Raw genomic sequence first — 21,128 nt, forward strand, 5'->3', positions numbered from 1 at the left:
TTCTTGGTTTGTCTTGTTCCGTTTGTTTTTGTGGTAATAAATTTGGCAGGCGTAATTCCAGCCTCTTGCCTTCTTGTAAAAGGGGTTGTCCCTGCCTTTTCTGCAGGGCCAGTAGCAGGCTGGTACAGAACACTCAGCTTTTCTTGTAGGAAAGATGAAGATAGCAATACTTCCATCTTTCTGTGTATATTTATAACTGGAATTATTTTATCTCCTTCCTCTTAGTTGTTACAGTAATGACAATTGTAGTAGTAGTACTACTACTAAGCTTACCTTTAATAATTTTACTATTTATTCAGCCCATATTCTTTTATTATCCACTTCTGCTATAAGTTTCCATTTCTCAAAGTTCATAATGGATACCTTTAAAGAAATGCTTCTTGAATTTGCTACCAATGATTTGATATTTTAAAGATAATTCCTTGAAATAGCTATTAACTTACAGACTGATTTGGAGACAAATATTAATTCCCAATTCTTTGGTGCTTAGGTTTTATTTGAAGAAGGCAAACTGATAACCCAGCAAACATAATATATTCTTAATTATATTAAATTACCTCTCAGGAGCAGTTCTCTCTTTTGTCAAAGTCCAGTAACTTGTTCTTAGTGATAGATGTGAATGTCGCAGGGCTGTTCTGTACCACCATTTAACTCTCCAAATGAAAACCTGATCAGTTGTGAAGGTATAATTAGATAGTGAAAAATAATTATCTGAGTCATATCATTATAGCCTTCTTGCCTGTAATCCTCTTGTGATCTATGAACAAATTATTTTATTAGGAAATCATTAGATCTTAATTTGTCTGCAAATACATCAATATTAATTATTTATACTCTAGCACTGCATCCTTAACATAAATTCATATTAATGTGCAATTAGCACTACAATATACAGATTTTGCTAACCTTGAAGTCAGTCCAATATTGAGCATTTGAATGTCAGAATAATATCATCTTCCATAATATCAAACTATGCTGCCTTAAAAGTAATAATGTATCTGATATCATCAGTTACTTGCAGACACATGAAAAGATCTTAGTATGGTAAGAATAATATGTAGTCATTATATTATTGAAAGCAAAGAAACATACTTCCCTAAAGCTTTTATTTTTAAAAACTTAGTAATTTTCTTGCTCCTGGTGCCCTCAAACAGGGAGACTTTGGCTATACTAGCTATGAATTTTAGGGATAGAACACTAACACTTTTGGAGAACAGTAGTTTGAGAATTGGTTGAGTATGAATTTTAGGAAAAGAGGTAAGAAAAGATAAATTGGTGAACCCTTAATAGCTTTTTCACTGCCCATCCTTGGCATGGAAAATGAATTTCATGACTCAAAGTATGAACCATTTTTTTTTGCCAATTCAGTTTAATTGGAACATAATTCTATTACATTTCAAGAATTGCTTTTGTTTGGAAACAGCTTTATGATAAGATACAAAATCTGGATGTGTAATTAAATGGCACCTTTAATTTAATTTTATTTTATTTCAAACACTTGGCTGCAGGAAGGCCTTCCTGTGGTTTGACAGCTTGCAATTTTAAATAGCTAAAGTTCAGTCCAATAAAATGTATCATTTTAACCTGTTCTGTGATATTAATTCCTAGTGCAGCATTTTGAGGAAAAAACAACTCTACTTTCCTAAAGCTTTCCTTAAGGAGAAAAAGATTTATATTCTGTTAATATAATGAAACTTTTCAGAACAGAATTTAGATTATATATTGTTTGATCAATCTAAGGAATTATAAAATGAAATATGGCACTCTGGTTAGAAATCAAAGGAATGCAATATGACTTGATAAAATCAGAGATGCTTAAGTTGTAATCACAACAAAAAGCAAACAAGTACATTCAGAAGAAAGAAAGTAACTTTCTTTCTTTCTTTCTTTCTTTCTTTCTTTTTTTCTTTCTTTCTTTCTTTCTTTCTTTCTTTCTCTTTCTTTCTTTCTTTCTTTTTCTTTCTTTCTTTCTTTCTTTCTTTCTTTCTTTCTTTCTTTCTTTCTTTCTTTCTTTCTTTCTTTCTTTCTTTCTTTTTCTTTGTTTCTTCTGATGCATTTCCATCAGTATAAGAATAAAGGTAAAGGTAAAGGTTCCCCCGCACATGTGTGCTAGTCATTTCCGACTCTAGGGGCCAGTGCTCATCTTCATTTCAAAGCTGAAGAGCCAGCGCTTGTCCAAGGACGTCTCCATGTATAAATTGTTTAAAAACTCTCTATGGAGTATAATGTTGATCCAGCATTTATGATCTACTCTAAGAGGATAAGAATTCTAGATAGCTTTTTTATATTTTGTATTTAGAACATTGCATTTGGCACATTGAACAATTAATTAATTCATTCTAAAGACAATTTTGATCTTTCCTGCTACCAACCTTGTTCCAGCCATTAACTCTCTCTATCATATTTTTTTAATAGATAGATTTTTTAAAATTTGCTTTGTCTGGGACTTTTAAACAACTCTAGGAAAACTTTGAAATGCTAAAAAACCTTTTATACTTTATAATAAATCAGTAACTATATACAAGTGTATGTTTCTTATTCTGAGATTCCTAGATTTATTGGGTAGATGAAAAAAGCATTGAGGGCTCAGTGGGTAGTATAGTTCCTGCTAAATCGCTCAAGGCCAGTTATAATTATTAAATCCCAGTTCTAGTAAACATTTTTACAGGTATAAATTAAATGGCTCAAATTCCAGTCCATCAAGTCTATCCTCTTATTCAAAAAATGAATTAAAACTACTCCTTTAAATGACCTATGGAGACTGTGGAGCATTGTGAGCAGTTATATGCCAGATTTCTGAATGGAAAACTGACAGTCTGTGGCAAAATAATATTCAGGCAGAGGAACAAGCCAGCTTTAGGAAATGATGCTCAATATTAGAATAAAGTCTCCACATGTGGTGAAAAATACCATTAATGTGATTGTTATTACTCTGTTGTTTTGCATGTACACAGAGCTTCTGTACCAGAGACAAATTCCTTGTGTGTCTAATCAAGGCCAAATAAATTCTATTCTATTCTATTCTATTCTATTCTATTCTATTCTATTCTATTCTATTCTATTCTATTCTATTCTATTCTATTCTGTTCTGTTCTGTTCTGTTCTGTTCTGTTCTGTTCTGTTCTGTTCTGTTCTGCTCGGCTCTGCTCGGCTCTGCTCTGCTCTATTCTGTTCTATGCATACTTAACAAACGTGAGATGACTTTCATAGATTTGAAGACCATATTTGACTCAGCCCCAAGAAGATGACTACAGCATAGTCTGCCATATCTATTCATTGGTGTCTGCTTATGCTAAATCTGTTTTTATGCTTGTTCCTATAAAACTGCACAAGAATAATAACACACAAGTCCAACATGCCTTTTCAGAATATCCTCTTCTCTCCCCTGCAATATTCATTTAAAAAAACCAGGGATGTACACTTACCCTGACTTCATGTTAACTCTTTGGTGGACTTTTTTTATTATTGAAGAGTTTTACAATACATTTTATCTTTAACAATCCCTCCCCCCTCCCTCCACCCAACCCTTCCTAACCCTCCCTATCCCTCCCCCCTCCCCCCTCCCCCCACCCCTTCCCCCCTCCCCCCTCCCCAACAGGCATCATTATAAAAAAGAGGAACTTAATAGACAGTACAGCTATCACACAATATCTTTAAAATCCACATGCTGGCATAGCTTGGATTCCCCTAGAATACTCTGTAGAAGCAAATTGGACTTTGAAGAAGCAGGATAGAAGGAGTATTGATGCTTTTGAAATTTGGAGAAGACTCCTGAAATCCATGGATAGACAAGAAAATAAATAAATGGATCATGGAACAAATTACTCCAGAGTTCTTGCTTGAGAGACAAATGATATATATTAGTATCTTTGATGCATAGCATATAAAGTCAGGGAGGCTACTGTGTTATGCACATGGTAGAAGTCCTGGCAGCCAACAGTCACGAGTCTGTTTATTGCACTGGTGCACACACAAAAAGATGAACTAGCTTCATACTGGCCAACCTTCAATGTTCTCAGAGGAAGGAAGTCAGCTCATCTGGGACCCCCTTCCATCAATCCTCTGTTGATTGCCTCGGGGCAAATCCAGCACTGGTTCCAGCTCCCTGCCCAGAATACAGCCAGAAGTTTCCTACCACCAAAAGGGTGGTAATGATTTACTCACAAACAATGCCTTCAAACTGTTAGGTGGGCAGGAGCTAGGGACAAGAGACGAGAGCTCACCCCATCCTGCAGAACTGGACTCAAACCACTGGAGTGCTGGCAACTGCCCAGCATGTCCAACATCATTAAGCCTCTGCACCACTCCATCCCCTTTTGAGAATACTATAGTGCTGGGAAAGGTGGAAGGAAAGAGAAGGACAGCAATAAGATGGATAGACCCAGTTACAGTGGATATAGGTACACCCTTAAAAGACATGAAGGGACATAATTACTAAGAGTCCACTCCAACCTGATGGCACATAATCACTCAAATTATTATTTTCCCTTTGTAATGGTTTTCAGAGTTTTTATTTTTTCTTATTAATTTTTGAATTACATCATTGTCTCTAACAGTTTCATCTAATTTAATTTAATTTAATTTAATTTAATTTAATTTAATTTATTGAATTTATATACCGCCCTTTCCCGAAGGACTCAGGGCGGTTTACAGGGTATAATTTTTAAAACATTAATACAAAAATTAAGACTAATTTAAAAAAGATTAAACTAAGTCCCTGCAACATGTAAAACCCCAGTTAAAACCCAATCTAGAAGGAAATTCATTAGCTTTGCCATTAATAGTAATTTTTTGTATTAGTAAAAAGAGGTTATAAAAACTACAGATATGAGATGCAAAATCCAGACAACCATTAAGCAGCAGCAAAGAGATTACAGAAAACTAATTCTTTGCTGCCTTCTAATGATTGTTTGGCTTTCGTAGCCACATCCATAGTACTAGTTAAGATAATAATCTCTCCTGTACCTGACTAAGGTAAAATTGAGATCTTACTTTGATGTTGGAAACAAACCACAGTCTCCATTGAGTTTACAGTAGCTGGTTTAAACAGTTCTTACTTACAACACATCTCTGTGCTTAGATCAAATTGATAAACAATGGCAGCCTTACTAGGTGGACCAGACAGGAAACATGATGAGCTAATTCTACTTTAATGTAACACTACATTAACAGAACATTCTGTTAATTCTCCCTGTCTCCTTTATGCTTAAGAAATTAGGAAGGATCTCTTCTAGGCTTCTTGCTTATCCAGCTGCAGACTGTGCTGTCTCTTAACTTGCCATTCCCTAGTGAGTGTCTCTGGTCTCAATCTCTCAACGTCATTCCCACATACCATTACAAGTACCCATTATATTTGAAGCAAAGATTTCCATTGTTCATGTGCAAATTACTTGTCTTTCATGTTTATTTTGCCAATTATTCATTAAAATAATACCATACTAAAATCTGTTGTTATTCTTTTCCTTCCCTATCCACTTTACAGCCATTGGAGTGATTGGCCACATCTGAAATAATGCAGCTGATTGATGAAGCTGGTTAAAGAGAGAAATATTTTTACTGGTCAAAAATAGATAGACTCATTCAAGCAGCCTTACAGTTAAAAGATACCGAAGCACTGAGTCATTTGTTCTGCCTAATCTCATGCTCTGGTGGCTAAATTCATTCCCTGTAAACAAAATGTCCTATTATTGTGTCAACAAGTAAAAGCACCACTTTCAAAACAAACAGTAATTTAAAATCTGAAACCAGCTTCCTGTTAACATTTGCAATTCCCAAAAATTAGCAGCAGAAAATCCTTTGAGTAATTAAACCACACACAGAACTGTCCAAAGAAAGAACAATAGCTTCCCGCTCTTTTCCATGGATGAGATAATAAATATAATGATTTATTGCAAAATGGGCACATTTTGATTTCATCCCTTAACCTTGTTGCTCAGTAATTCCCACAGCCTTTTCCAGTGTAATGGCCTCTATTAATGTTAGATCTCATAATCCTCAGAATATTGTCCTCCTATAATATGTGGAACAACCAGCAAATATTGTATTATGTGCACTCATCCTGTTCAAGAGCTTCCCTTATGATCTATTACTACTATGCACAATAACTTACATGCAAATCAATAAAGGGAGGACAATGACCAGCTTGCTTCTCTAACAGGAAAATTTCTTCCATTCCATGGTTCACATGACTGCTATCAGTGTGTTACAAAATGAAAGTTAAATTCATTTCATTTTTCCAAGTACTTAGAGGTTTTTGGCTTTAGGCCTGTTACCTGGGGTGACCATCTAATTCAGGGATGTCAAACGTCTGGCCCGTGGGCCAGATGTGTCATCTGGAAGCCATGCCCACCCCATTGCTGGCAATGGCAAAAATGCTCCAATACGTTGCACAATGTCACGTGACATCACGAGTTTGACATGTCTAATCTAGTTGAAAGACCATCTGCGATTCAGAATGTTAGGCAAAGGAATTCCTAGTAATGGGAATCCTGGTGAGCATTTCACAGGCATAATTCAGATCCTCAGATATATTGCTTTCATATCAAAACTTTACCCCCACTTGTGGAGGCCTATCCAAATTTCTGCCAAATTGAAAATCATCAAAATAGCTCTTGGAAGAGTATTTGTATTTCAATAAGAAGGCAAATTTAGATAGCACACTAAAAAGCAGAGACCTCACCCTGTCAACAAAAGTGCGTATAGTCAAGGCTATGGTCTCCCCAGTTGCAATTTATGGCTCTGAAAGTTGGACCATAAGAAAGGCTGAGTGCCAAAGAATTGAAGCCTTTGAACTATGGTGCTGGAGAAGACTCCTGTGAGTCCCTTGGACTGCAAGGCAATCAAACCGGTCAGTCCTAGAGGAGATCAACCCTGACTGCTCTTTAGAAGGCCAGATCCTGAAGTTGAAACTCAAATACTTTGACCACCTAATGAGAAGGAAGGACTGACTGGAGAAGAGCCTAATGCTGGGAAAGGTTGAGAGTACGAGAAGAAGGGGATGACAGAGAATGAGGTGGCTGGATGGAGTCACTGAAACAGTAGGCATGAGCCTAAATGGACTCCAGAAGATGGTAGAGGACAGAAAGGCCTGGAGGAACATTGTCCATGGGGTTGTGATGGGTAGGACAGGACTTTGCAACTAACAACAACAACAAGAAGGTTTAAGAGAATGTCTCCCTTAGGTTTTTAAGTGATCTTAAGTATCACTCTGTGCTGTTGTTCTGTCCATACTCAAAGAGCAATTAATAGCAATCCTACCCTTCTTACTAGATGCATGCTAAAATACAGTAGTTGTACTCATTTAAGAAAATTAATTTCTTGCTAAAACTCTCAAAGTACCTATTGGTTCCAAGTCATTGTGAATAATAAAGTGATCCAAAATATTAACCATCTTATTTGTGAAGTTAAAACATGTTTTTTTGCATGGGGACTTTAACTTTCCTAAAGAAGGAAAACATTGATAGGTACTATTCAATTGTCCTCCATGGAAAATGTTCTTTCTTCCTACTCCAGATAAAAGATTTATTCAAGATCAAAAGTCAGTTGACATACACCGCAATATTTTTGAATATATCCAGAGAAAAGTGGAACAGTGGCTATTCGTGGAAAATGCTTAAGACCTATAGTATATAAATCTCTTTCTACCTGTATCATATAGGGAAGTTTAGGTGTGATATTTTTCTAGATAATTCAGAAACCATTAAGGTTCAGAAATTTTAATGTCTGACATAATGTAATTGGACAGAAGCAGGACTCACCCTTGCTCCTTTCCCAACAAATCCTGCACGTCAAAAATTTTTATTTTATAACTCAGCTGCAAACATTTGCTGCAGGCTGGAACTTGGCAAGTAGTATTTCATCCAGGGAGCAGTTTTAAACAAAGAAATATCAGTTTATTTTAAAATGTATGATTGCCAATACTTCTCCCTTCCATACATATAATGCAATTGAGGATTGATTTATCAAAATTAATTTAGCAAATGAGTAGTTGTAACCAGAGATAATTGTTTCAGAGTGGAAATAGCAGAAACAAAGCAGCCAATATGTAAAAGTCTAAAACATAATATATAACACATAACATAGTAATAATATAACTAAATGACTACAATTGTCTCAGAGAAAGAAATGAAATAAAACAAATAAAATGATTGTTTTGGCTTTTATGTGCTTCAGTTAAATATCAGAGATATTGAAGATACCTACTTCTAAATAAAAAAATGCATAGCTTTACTAAAAATAAACTGGTTCTAAACTCTGCAGAGATTCCAAATTTCCAAAGGCAGAGTGCTATTTTTTTTTACAAATAATTTGAATCAAAATGTTTTCTAAAATCACAAGATTATCTTTAAAATACACTAATCTGATCTCTGTCTCTCTCTTTCTCACCCAACAATCTTCCTAATTTTGCCATCAAATATTCCATCTTTTTCACATTACTTTAGAATTTGGAGACCTTGGATTTTTTTCACATCTGAAAAAAACTGAATTTTTATTTTGGATAGATTTGCATCAATTTCTGGACAGTGGTAGACTAAATTTGTATACTTTACCACAGGGTAGGATTACACAAATGGGATACAAAGTACTTAAGAGTTAAACGAGGGAAAGGCCAGAGAGAGTGGGGAGCTAAGTAGGGTTGTCAGATTTGGGTTAAAAAAAAAATTAAACCTTGACAGCAGCAAAGAGATATAGTGATACCAACAGATCTTAGAACAGGTAGCTTAAAAAAAAAGTCCATCTATTTTGTATTTTATTTTATCACACACATAACATTCACTGATAGGAAACCTGCACAGCTAAAAGACACATGGAAGAAAATACACACAATAAAAACTGAGGTCAGGATGCAAACACATACGGTAACTGGAAAAGATAGCTAGGTGTAGACCAGGGGTCAGCAACCTGAAACAGTGAAAGAGCCGGTTCCCTCACAAAAGGAAAAGCTGGGAGCTGCAAAAAATGTGTGCACATGTGCATACATGCGCGCATGCGCAGAACAGGGTTTGACTGAAGAGTGTAGCCAAGGTGAGATATGCACCTACCCTGCATATTTGAATTGATTGGTTGAACTTTTTTAGTCCCACTTTTTTTTGGGGGGGGGACTGCACATGGCAGAGGACTGGGAGCCGCAGGAGATGGCTGAAAGAGCCGCATGAGGCTCCAGAGCCGCGGGTTGCACTGCCTGTGGTGTAGGCAGTGCATTTGCAGGAACCTTTTTTGGCCAAAGAATATGGAAGAGTGGCCCTGCTACCAAGGAATATTTTTTCCTCTCTATTACTGTGAAAAGACTACAAGAAGTACTGAGGTGTTCACTGAGGTGAACAACTGCTGCCTAATCAAAGTCTACAAAATATACAAGATGTGATCTGGAGAAACTTGACAAACTTGTTGACGTGATAAAGACTTGGTTGATCTATGGATCAAGCAAAATAAAATCTGTTTAAGTACTATTGGTGAGGGGATGTTTCTGGCTCTTTCCTTGATGAAATGTCTGCCAGCATGGAATCATAGAACTGAAAGGACTTTTAGGACATTAAGTCCAACTATTTCCTCATTGCATGAACCCAAATGAGGCCTCTGTTTGATACATGGAAGGAAAACAAGCCATGGTGGTGTAGTGGTTAGAATGCAGTATTGCAGGCTAATTCTGCTGACTGATGACTGCCAGCAGTTTGGCAGCTCAAGTCTCACCTGCTCAAGGTTGACTCAGCCTTCCATCCTTCCTAGGTTGGTAAAATAAGGACCCAGATTGTTGTGGCAATATGCTGACTCTGTAAACCACTTAGAGAGAGCTATGAAGCAGTATATAAGTCTAATTACTATTGCTATTGCTAGAATCCACTGTCCTTGGTATCTCTTCACTGGTTGTTACGTCAAACTTCTCTTACTGTTGGATATTTTACTAATATCAAATTCCAATCTGCTGTCTTGTAATGAAATACTGTGTACTATTCCATATCCTGCTCTCTGAAAAATCAAAGGATAAATCTTGGCATTCTTCTCTATGACAGCCTGTCAGGTAGTATATTTTCCTCAACCTTATCTTCTTAAGGTTAAACATTCCTAAGTTTTTCAATTAATCTTCACCTCTCCTTTCATATGATTTATTTTCTATTTTATAGCTACCCGATAATCCTGATTGCCATCCTGTGAATATATTCCATTTTACCTAAATCCTGCTTAAAATATGATAGTCAACGCTGGGCATAGTACTCAGGATAGGATTTACTTCAGCATAGGGTAGAGGTATTAGAAACCATACTTCTTGCTGTTGAAGCCTAAACTTGCTTATGCCTATTTTACAGCCATATCATAATGCTGATTGATATATAGTTTGTGATCAACTACAGTACTACTCTAAGAAATTTCTCTCAGCTACTATTGCCAAAGTAAGTATCCTCTATTTTATTTCTGTATCTAAGAAGAACTAATTTGTTTCTCTTAAATCTCAGTGTTATTTTCAGAATTTCTATAAATGATCAAGACAATTTCATATGTTATTTATGTCTTCTAGAATAATGTCATCCTACTCAGTTCTATGACAAAAATCTAAATATTGCTCCCTATCTTCATTAATAGAAATATTAAAGACTGCAAGATCTAATGATGAATGTTACAGCAGGCTACTCAGTACCTCCCTCCAATTTAATGAGAAATTGCTTATAAATCAGTAGAATTTTTAAGCTAGGTATGTATCCATTTAATTGGCATGATATGCAATATATCCTAATGATCACATTACTCAAATCTTGAGATCAAACTATATTACATGTATAGCATTTCCACAATCTGCCAATGAAATTATTTGATTAAAAAAACAAGCCAAGATAAATGCTGGTTTCCATAATCACTTTATAGTTTTCAATATATTTACAGATCAATCAATATATGTACTTCTGCAAGATTTTTCCAAGGTATCAAAGTCAGACTGTATTCATCCTTTAGGTGTGTATATTTAGAGAGAAATAGATACAAAGACTGAGATCTATCACACACACACACACACACACACACACACACACACACAGAGTGAGACAGAGAGACAGAGAGAGAGACAGAGAGAGAGACAGAGAGACAGAGACAGAGATAGAGACAGACAGAGATCCTTTTAATATATTCAATAGACTTGTGAGAACTGTGGTAGCATTGTCAGAATCTTCTATGCATACACGAGTGTGCAAAATCCACTTTTGATGAGCAAAGTATAGCTTTTTAGCTGTTCTTCCAGATAGAAGTGTGGCATTTATGTGTTTCATGGATAGACATCAAAGGGCAGTTCACTCAAACCTTTGTCAAAGATTTACTCTGTGTCATGGTTCTGATAAATGAGACAGTTCAAATAAAATGCAAACATTGTTTATCTAAAAGTCTTAATAATGAAACGAAACATCGGCACTCATGGAGGGATGCCAGAATCTGAAATCTCCTCCCCCCAAACCCATCATAACACACACACAATCCCCGCCCTTATCTACACGTCATAAATCACATTATCCAATTAGTTTTAGACAGGGCTTTTTTTCTAAAAAAAAAAGGTGCCAGAACTCTCATCTTGTTAATCTTTTATTTATATAATTTTATTTATATATTTATTTATATAATTAAACAATTATATATCAATTCTTAACATACATTTAATTTATTGTATTTAAGGCAAATGTTCATAAAAAATTCCAAACTTTTGTCCAATTCTCATCTGGCAAATCTTCTTGACTCCTTTCCTTGCTCTTAGTATCTATCGCCGAATGTTGTCCTCTGAGTAACCACAGATCAACGTACTTTGAAGGATCGAAAAGTCTCAGAGGTGGTCCAACAAGTTTGATGAACAAAAGTGCTGAAATTGTCTTAGTCTTTAACGAAGCTCTTGTTGGGGTGGCAATTAGATTCATCTGTGAAAACCCACGTTCACATTCACTTGAAGAAATAGGAATGGTATTCAGAGTCCGTATCAAATGCAACAGTTTTTCTGGATATGTCTTTTCAAGAATATATTCACAGAATCTACAAATCATTTCTCTTTCATTTAGTAGTAGTCTGATTGATAAATTTCTAATTTCCACTTCTCCAAATGTCAGTTGAGTATTAACATCTTCAGGCCAATGTTTTTGATCAAGTACGTGAGACCAATACGCCAACTCATTGTCTTTGCTATCAAGTAATCTTTTTTCAATTGACTCTTTCAATTTTGTATAAAATATACTTGGGTCAATGGGACAATCCTTTTTTGAATCTCTTTTGTGAAGTAAAACTCCACGAAAGTGAAGATCACTTACAGCAGCAACAGCACATTTATAATAGGGCCCAAAGTTCTGTCTTCGTTCTTCAAAAACTTGTACCAGTATTTTTATTTTCTTATTTGCCTTATACAAATCGATGTTATGGTCCTGTAGATCGAAACTTAAATCTGACAATTCTTGGAGAGTGTCACACATCAATCCTAGGTCCAATAAAAATTCTGTAGCTGTTATTTTTCTTTTCAAGCCATCATAAGTGCATTTATCATTTTTATCTCTTGTAGGATCATGCATTGCTTGTTCAAAATGATACACAATGGATTCAAAATTATTCCATACAGCCAAAACTGTACACAAACTAGATGACACCCATTGGGTACTTAAAATTCTTCCAATTTTCAGCAGCTCAGTCCCCAGTAATTCTGCACATGAATGCAACTCTCTGCTATTCTTTGGTGAAGCATGGTATATGACATGCAGTTTATCAATAAATGATTGGAATATATTTATTCCTGAAGTTTCCTTGGCAGCATCAGTTACTGATAATTCTAGTCTGTGATTAGCACAATGCCAAACTATAATAGAAGAAAAACGTTCTGACAGCAATTTTTTCACTCCACTTTTATATCCCATCATCACAGTGGCGCCATCGCATGCCAGACAAATCAAATATTTTTTTCAAATAATCTTCTGTCATCCCATAAGAGTAAAGACATTGGAGTAAGGAATCAAATATTCCTTCTGCTGTTACTTTTTCAAGTTCTACCAAGTCCAAAAACAAATTTACTGGTGAATTCATTCCCATACCTTCGATACAGCATTGAACAAATACTATGAGGGTAGTTTTTTTTGCTTATTGTGGTTGATTCATCAATTATCAATTAAATTTTATTATTGGATCAAACAATTTCTTTAACCACAGTTTTCCTTATTTCTTCACTTATATGATTAACCATATATAATCTTAAAGGGCTTGCCATTGTGATAGAAGATTGCTACCACTGCTCCAGGGTCTGGCTAACTTAAATATGCATAGCATAATTAGATTTATTACTGCTGCTAAAGCTATGGATTACGGATTCACATTTCCCATGGATTGTCTTCTGTCCATGGGAGGGAAGCTTGGTAGATTCTAAATTTCATAATTTTAGTTATTCTTTTGTGGCAGGGTATATATGAGAACAAGCTGCAAAGGTCTTTAAAAACATGTTTCTCACATATTTATATTTTTGAATCATAAATATTAAATCTTTTTTCTTTCCAATGATCCAAACTAATGCTTTAGAAATATAATTTCCAGTTTTAGCTACAGTAAACAAGCAAATTACACTAAAGCTAAATTTAACGTTACTTGTTAAAGACATTTACTATATTTCAGAATTAGTATTCTTTCAGTCACAATCTTATTCCTATTTAATTTGGATGATTTTAAAATGTGATATAAAATCATGAGCACATAAAAAGAAAACAGCAGAAACAGCTGCAAATTAACTTAACAGTTCTATGCTTAGCAACATTTTCATTTAATCAAAGTCCTTGCTCTTCCCAAATCTATTTCAGGGTTTACTTTCTATATACACAAACAATGGGAAATGAGTTTCTGGGCTGGTTCAAATTTTTTACATATTCCAAAAATTTCAGGTAATGTACCTGTTCCATATAAATATAAAAGCATGATAGGCTCTATATTTGTAAAATGGCCAATTATCTCAGTGTGCAGAAACGTGGATAACTACAAACAGAAGTTGGTGAGATAGTCAGCATATAAATTTAATAAATAACTTTTTTTAAATGTCCCTATCAGGAATTGAATTTGAATGAAGTTTCAGAAAAGCAAATGTTCTGTGCTGGTGGTACTAAGCTCCCAAAGATCTAGCATGGAATAAATGAATTCTTCCTAATAAAAATAACTTCCTGCCTTTTTCTAATCATCATTTCTTCCCTACAGCAATTTGAAAACAAAGTGAAACAAACCACTACTCCCTCCATGTAGGGAAAATTTACTTGACTCATACTTGAATATCCTATTTGCAAATAATATCTTACTTACGTAGTTGAGATGGTGTAGTTGGGGAGCAGGGAGGAGTTGGGACGTCTTCACTGCAACTTGCCTGTGCAACATTTGCCTGCCGGGTCTTTTGGCAAGCTCAGCAGCAATTCCTATTGGCTTCCAAAAGCCAATAGCATAGCTAACTCAGGAATTCTGGGAGTTGAAGTCCATGAGTCATAAAAGAGCAAAGCCTGCAATAGGCTTAAGCCAATAGCAGCACAGCTTGTGCAAAAGCTTTTTTTTTTTTAAAAAAAGAAAAAGGTGCTGGAACGCTGTTCTGAGCGTTCTATGAGAAAAAAAGCCCTGGTTTTACATATGAGGTTTCACTTCCCATTCTGTATGCGGGCTTTTGCAATCTTATCACAACTACTGGGTGATTTCTTCCCTCCCAAATGAAGCAATTAAAGTAACAGGCTGTCTCTTATATTGTCAGTGCAAAAACATGTCAATGTTTGCAGCATTGACATCCGGCACCCCTTACAAAAGAACAGATCATGTAATGTAAACAAACACAAGTTAGGAGCTGGCTTTTGGGTTGTTGGGGTGTTTCTCATAAAACTTTTTGATAAGTCTGTCAGCGTTCACATTGCTAGATTTCACCCAAATGGCTTCAGATAATGGGTATCCCTTCTATTGTACTAGGTACTGCAATTTTCCTTTAAAGATTCTAGAGTCAAGAATACATAATGGGTCTGACCCGTTACTATGAGGGGTCCAGGTGCTTTCTTAGGGGGAGGTCTTAAAGTGGAGTCTCGAAAAGGTTTCAGTAAGCTACAATGGAACACTGGGTGAATTTTCCCCAAAAGTCTGGGGGGTTTCAATTTTACTGTGACTGGGTTGATGATTTTCACAATGGGGAAAGGCCCCAAGAATTTTGGTTCCAATTTCTTGCTGGGTAATTTGAGATGTAAATATTTAGTTGACAGATAAACCTTTTCCCCCATTTGGAATTTTATTTGGGGAGCCCTTTTTTATCAGCTTGTTTTTTATAAGTTTCAGAAGTCTTTTTTAATGCTGTTTTCATGTTTTTCCAAACCTCTTAGATTCTGGCATGATGTCATGGTTCGGATAAATGAGACAGTTCAAATAAAATGCAAACATTGTTTATCTAAAAGTCTTAATAATGAAATGAAACATCGGCAGTCATGGAGGGATGCCAGAATCTGAAATCTCCTCCCCCCAAACCCTTCATAACATACATACAATCCCCACCCTTATCTACACATCATAAATCACATTATCCAATTATTTTTACATATGAGGTTTCACTTCCCATTCTGTACGTGGGCTTTTGCAATCTTATCACAACTTCCAGGTGATTTCCTCCCTCCCAAATGAAGCAATTAAAGTAACAGGCTGTCTTTTATATTATCAGTGCAAAAACATGTCAATGTTTGCAGCATTGACACTCTGAAGATTTGCAGAGCTCTGTTATAACATGTTTCTCTTTCGCTTTTTAAATATAAGTTGCCTGAAATGTTTTTTTAAAAACATTTTTAAAAATCATTTCCCCTTTCTCAACAACATACATTTTCTACCTGTCAGGTTTGGGGGAGCTGTTGCAAACTAATTCTAATTATAGATATATTCAGAGGTTATTTGCCTCCCATACCTTTTTTGATAGATTATTTTGTATTGGGCCATGAAGATAATTTGTAGATATCTTCTGATGAGAATGTGTCAGCTTTGCGATGTTGTCCAGAAAAGAAGCATGCCAAAAGTAGTAGCTCTAACTTGGTTGTAAGATTACATTAATAGAACCTTGCAAGTCTAAGAAGTACATTTCTCCCGTTTCCTTTACAGCTAAAGAAATTAGGGAGGGTCCTTCTGAGATGTTTAAAAAGGTAAAAGGTAAAGGTTCCCCGCACATGCATGCTAGTCATTTCCGACTCTAGGGGCTGATGCTCATCTCCGTTTCAAAGCCGAAGAGCCAGCGCTTGTCCAAGGACGTCTCCGTGGTCATGTGGCCGGCATGACTAGACGCCAAAGGCGCACAGAACGCTGTTACCTTCCCACGGGAGTTGTCCCTATTTTTCTACTTGCATTTTTACATGCTTTCGAGCTGCTAGGTTGGCAGAAGCTGGGACGAGTAACAGGCGCTCACTCTGTTATGCGGCACTCGGGATTCGACCTGCCAAACTGCCGACCTTCTGATCGACAAGCTCAGCATCCTAACCCACTGAGTGTTTACCATATCTCTATTCCTTTTGTGTACTCAGCTACTGCTATTCTGACCATTGTCTAGTCTGCAATTGTTCTTCCTGTCTCCCAAGCTCATTCTCACTTACTATTAGATAAAGACTATGTTCTTCTAATGCCATTTTGAAACAGAATGACAAACCTTTGCTCCCAGCAGATTTTTGTACCATTTGTCACAGTTTGCTAAATTACATGTAGGGAACGGTTGCTGGAATTGGGTATGTGTAGTTGAATGAAGAAAAGGGTGAGGGGTGACATGATAGCAGTGTTCCAATATCTCAGGGGCTGCCACAAAGAAGTGGGAGTCAAGCTATTCTCCAAAACACCTGAAAGCAGGACAAGAAGCAATGGATGGAAACTAGTCAAGGAGAGAAGCAACCTAGAACTAAGGAGAAACTTCCTGACAGTTAGAACAATTAACCAGAAGAACAACCTGCCTCCAGAAGTGGTGAATGCTCCAACACTGGAAGTTTTTAAGAAGAGACTGGACAGCCATTTGCCTGAAATGGTATAGGGTTTCCTGCCTGAGCAGGGGGTTGAACTAGATGACCTCCAAGGTCCCTTCCAACTTCTTCTTCTTCTTCTTCTTCTTCTTCTTCTTCTTCTTCTTCTTCTTCTTCTTCTTCTTCTTCTTCTTCTTATTATTATTATTATTATTATTATTATTATTATTATTATTATTATTATCATTATCATTATCATTATCATTATGACAATGTTCAAAAAGTTTGTTATTTTTTAGGAACTTCAGGTCTATCTTAGGAACTACCTTCTTCCAATAGACTCCTCTGTTCTGCTAGATCTTCATGGGAAGAATATGGCAGGACCCTAACCTGGATGGTTAGGAAAGGAAAATCAACAAGGAAACTGTTTCATTAATAACCTTCTCCTCTTTCAAATAATTTTCTCCTGCAAATTTGAATGCCCTCCTATTGCTTAAACAATTTCTCAATAAACATTTGGTGCTTGAATAATTGCAATGTGAGGTGGCTGTTTAATCTTCATTCTTCAGTTACATTTTAACTTTGAGTATGTTATGACTTTAGTCTTTCATTTTTTTTGTTTTAGATTTCATTTTATGTAAACTGCTCCATCTTTTTTAAGTGGAGAGGATATAAGTGTTGTAAAATCAATCAATAAAGGAAATATTACTAAATCCACTACTTCATTACTAGAAATAAGAAAATAAAAATTCTATAGTCAATTTCCTGACTGTTCTGCTTGATATGTTGTGTAAGAGAAAGAAGAAACATAGAGACGAAGTGCAATTTAACTGATACTATTTTCCTGAAATGCCAAAAATGGATTGGAAGAAAGCCCAAGGAACTTGTTTTCCAAGTCTATAATTCTTTTTATGGTCACAAAACACAATAAAGTGAATTAATGGCAGATTGAAAAATTATTATTGCTTTATTTTACAGTGCACAAATAGCATGAAATAACTCTTTAAGAATACCACCAGCATATTATCCAGGAGCTTTTTTGTTACAAGAGAAAGCAGCACCAAAAGAAACAAAGCAAGAAAAAATGAAAAAGAAGGAGATTTAAAAAATGTTAGCAAAAGCGACCCATTTGCTTTTTTATGAACCTTCATGGGTTTCCATTAAGCAATACTAAACTATAAAGAAATAGTCTATACGGAGTTTTAGAACTCACTGAGAGTGTAGAAATTGTGATCATATGCCTCTGATAGAAAAATGGTTCCCATTATTAAGAAGTATCAAATTGCGCAAATTGAACAGAAGGGCTGCCCTGAAAAACCTTGATTAATTTATGGCCAAATTGTGATTGGCACTATAGAGAGCTAGTAAAACTTCTAATTGTTGTTTGTTTTCATTTAGCATAAGAAATGAAATTAGAAGTTGGGAACTACTGTACCTAATTCACAAATTCATATCATGTTTATGTTCATCAATATCATTAAAAACAATATTGAGCAATAGGAGATTATGAGTTATTGCAGTTAACAAGCAATTAATATACATTTGGGAGCCACAGTTATGTTGGATGATATTTTAAATAAATATTTGTCTTCCATTTTCTGTAAAGATTAGTGAATTACTTGGAAGCTGAAAGGAACAGACAGTACCTACAATCAGCAAGAAAACTAAAATTTTGTTAACAGGGAAAGCCTGCCAACTCAATGCAAATAGGCAGATAAGAAATTGAAGTACTAATAGACCTTATCTCCTAGGTTCAGAAGGTTCATAGCAATAGTGCCTTCAGCTATGAAATAAGAGATTGCTACTTGAAAGAAAGGCTATGACAGATGTAGACAAAATATTAAAGTACAGAGACATCATATTAACAACAAAAATACATTCTGTTGTCCCAGTTGTAATATCATGGCTGTGATAGCTGGACTGTCATAAAGAATGAACAAAGAAAAATGTATGGCTTTGAATAATGGGACTATAAAACATGTATAAAATATACTGAACCAAAAAAGACAAAGTCTGTCGATATTAGACAAAGTAAAACAGGCTGCTCACTGGACATATTAATAAGGAAACTAAAACCTAAATGTTTTGGATTCATAATATTAAGGTAAGAGTCACTGGAGAGAGCCTCAAAGATTTTAAAAATCAAAGACAATAAAAAAGACAGACTGAAAAAATAGATACTAGGTATTATCATGATGACACACGCATGAGCTACAAGAACCCAAGAAAGCAGTTATTGACATTCTTGTTGAACTGATGTCCATCAGGTCATGAAGAATCAAAAGCATCTGAAGGAATGAAGTCAAGCAGTATCTTTCAACTGATATCTTCCAAAACATTTGTTGGTCCTGCTGGTTCTGGTGCTAACATACTGCTAACTATGAGTTTCAGATTTAGCATCTATATTCGTTTTCTCTATCGTTTGAGCTCTATATAAGTCTTTTGCAACTCTGCTACCAAAACAGTACCATGTGTTACAACTTGTCCCATTTTCTTTTTTCCTATGGCACATCTAGACTGCCAATTGAAAAAAATCATAGGGACAATAAAATAACTGCCTGGTGCTGCCTTTCAAGTTGCCCCGCGGTTGACTTTCATACCTTTCTTGCTATTGTGTTGCTACTCCTCTTCTGGTTTTTAAAGAGCTCTTTTTCTATCTCACCCTTTTAAGTTCTCCTCCTCCTCCTCCTCCTCCTCCTCCTCCTCCTCCTCCTCCTCCTCTTTTTCTCTTTTATAGGAACTATACCTTTCTCTAGCAATGTTGTTAATACTATTGCTGCTGGTCTCTTAGTGTCATGTCAGGCCAAGAACACAAATCAGAATGAGAAGGGAGGGCAATGACTTGGGAATGAGAGAGCAAAGAGTGAGTATGCTGCAGCCAGAAGTGTCTAAAAAGAGCTGAGAACTTTTTTAGCCTCTATTTATGGCATTATCATGGTTTCAACTAAAATGCCTGCAATTTGCATACAGCAAGGTTTCTGGTGAGAGAACATGGAAAATACCATAATATCAGATCAGATAAATATAAAGTTGACTGACTTCACCAATACATTGGGAAAGAGATGAAGACATTTCATGACATGTCCTTAAATAATTAGTTAGCAGGGCATTGAAATATGATAGGAGGACATATTGATGAGTGAAGACTTCATAACTGATACCTTTTGTCTTCCTTTCTTGCTCAGTAAAATGCTACGTGATACCAATAGCACAAAGCAAAAGTGACAGCTTTTCTAGACTGCTTGAGAGAATTTAGTTTTGGGGTGGGGGCTACAGTCTGAGGCTTCAGAATTCATGTCTCTACAACTTTTTAAAATGGATTGGTCTACCAGAACTCCAAGGCCAAAAAGAATTATCCCCCCCCCACATCTCAAGTCAGTGACTTATGGTTTCACTCATCCACCTGTTGTCTAAGAGAGAATCTTTTCACAGGAATAATCTTTGTAGGCAAGCAATTTAGAACTGCTAATTGCTAATAAACTCTGGGGATATTTAAATTATTCATAACAGCCATAAAAACAAGCAATTAAAACCACTAAATAATATGTTCTCCTTTGGCGTCTATATTCCATAAACATTAAAATTATAAACTCCATTTCTGTCCTTTAAGAATTCTGACTGCTAGCAATCAAACTATCCAAATTCAAGATACAGGAACTGGACAGATTCATTCTATCTAAAGCAGATGATCCTGCAAGTATCTACATGTCGATGCAGTAACCATTCAAAGGCTATTCCAAAAGTTCTTCTCTGGACTGGATGTTAATTTCTAGTCAAGTTTCTATATCTTTACACAAAAAAAGGCAAACATGGACATTTAGATTATTCTTTCTAAAGGAAATGAGACACTGATATAGACAAAAGGAAATGTTTTTGATTTGAATCTTACATCTACCTCAATATTTCTTTTCACATAGAAACCATACTCTGAATGTCTAATTTTTACAGTGATTCTTGGGATCAAATATATTCAGGTACCTTTAATAACTTATGAATATAGAAAAATGTCACACACTTTGTCTTTCCTTCTATCCTTTCTCTGTATCTCCTCATTTTCAAATATTTCCCTATGTATCACCTGATCTAGTGTCTTTCTTTGGTTAATGGGAGCTTAACAAAGAAAAATAACAAGAAAGTATCATCTTCTTGCCAATTTTTTTTAACATGGCTCTAAAAAATCATAAATGTTGAGAAAACATCATG

At 35.6% G+C, this 21,128-nt stretch overlaps 1 long non-coding RNA gene across 1 annotated transcript in view; it reads left to right on the top strand.

Moving 5' to 3' along the window:
* LOC310637447 overlaps window positions 1-17,184 on the top strand; it is a 71,514-nt gene extending 54,330 nt beyond the window's left edge. Inside the window, exons 2-3 of the long non-coding RNA XR_014491926.1 lie at window positions 10,305-10,388; window positions 16,087-17,184. This is a non-coding gene — a long non-coding RNA (uncharacterized lncRNA). The remainder of the gene's footprint in view (window positions 1-10,304; window positions 10,389-16,086) is intronic.
* The last annotated feature ends 3,944 nt before the right edge of the window (window positions 17,185-21,128 follow it).

The sequence above is a fragment of the Vipera ursinii genome (genome assembly GCF_947247035.1).
Source record: "Vipera ursinii genome assembly, chromosome: 3".
Taxonomy (NCBI): Eukaryota; Metazoa; Chordata; class Lepidosauria; order Squamata; family Viperidae; genus Vipera; species Vipera ursinii.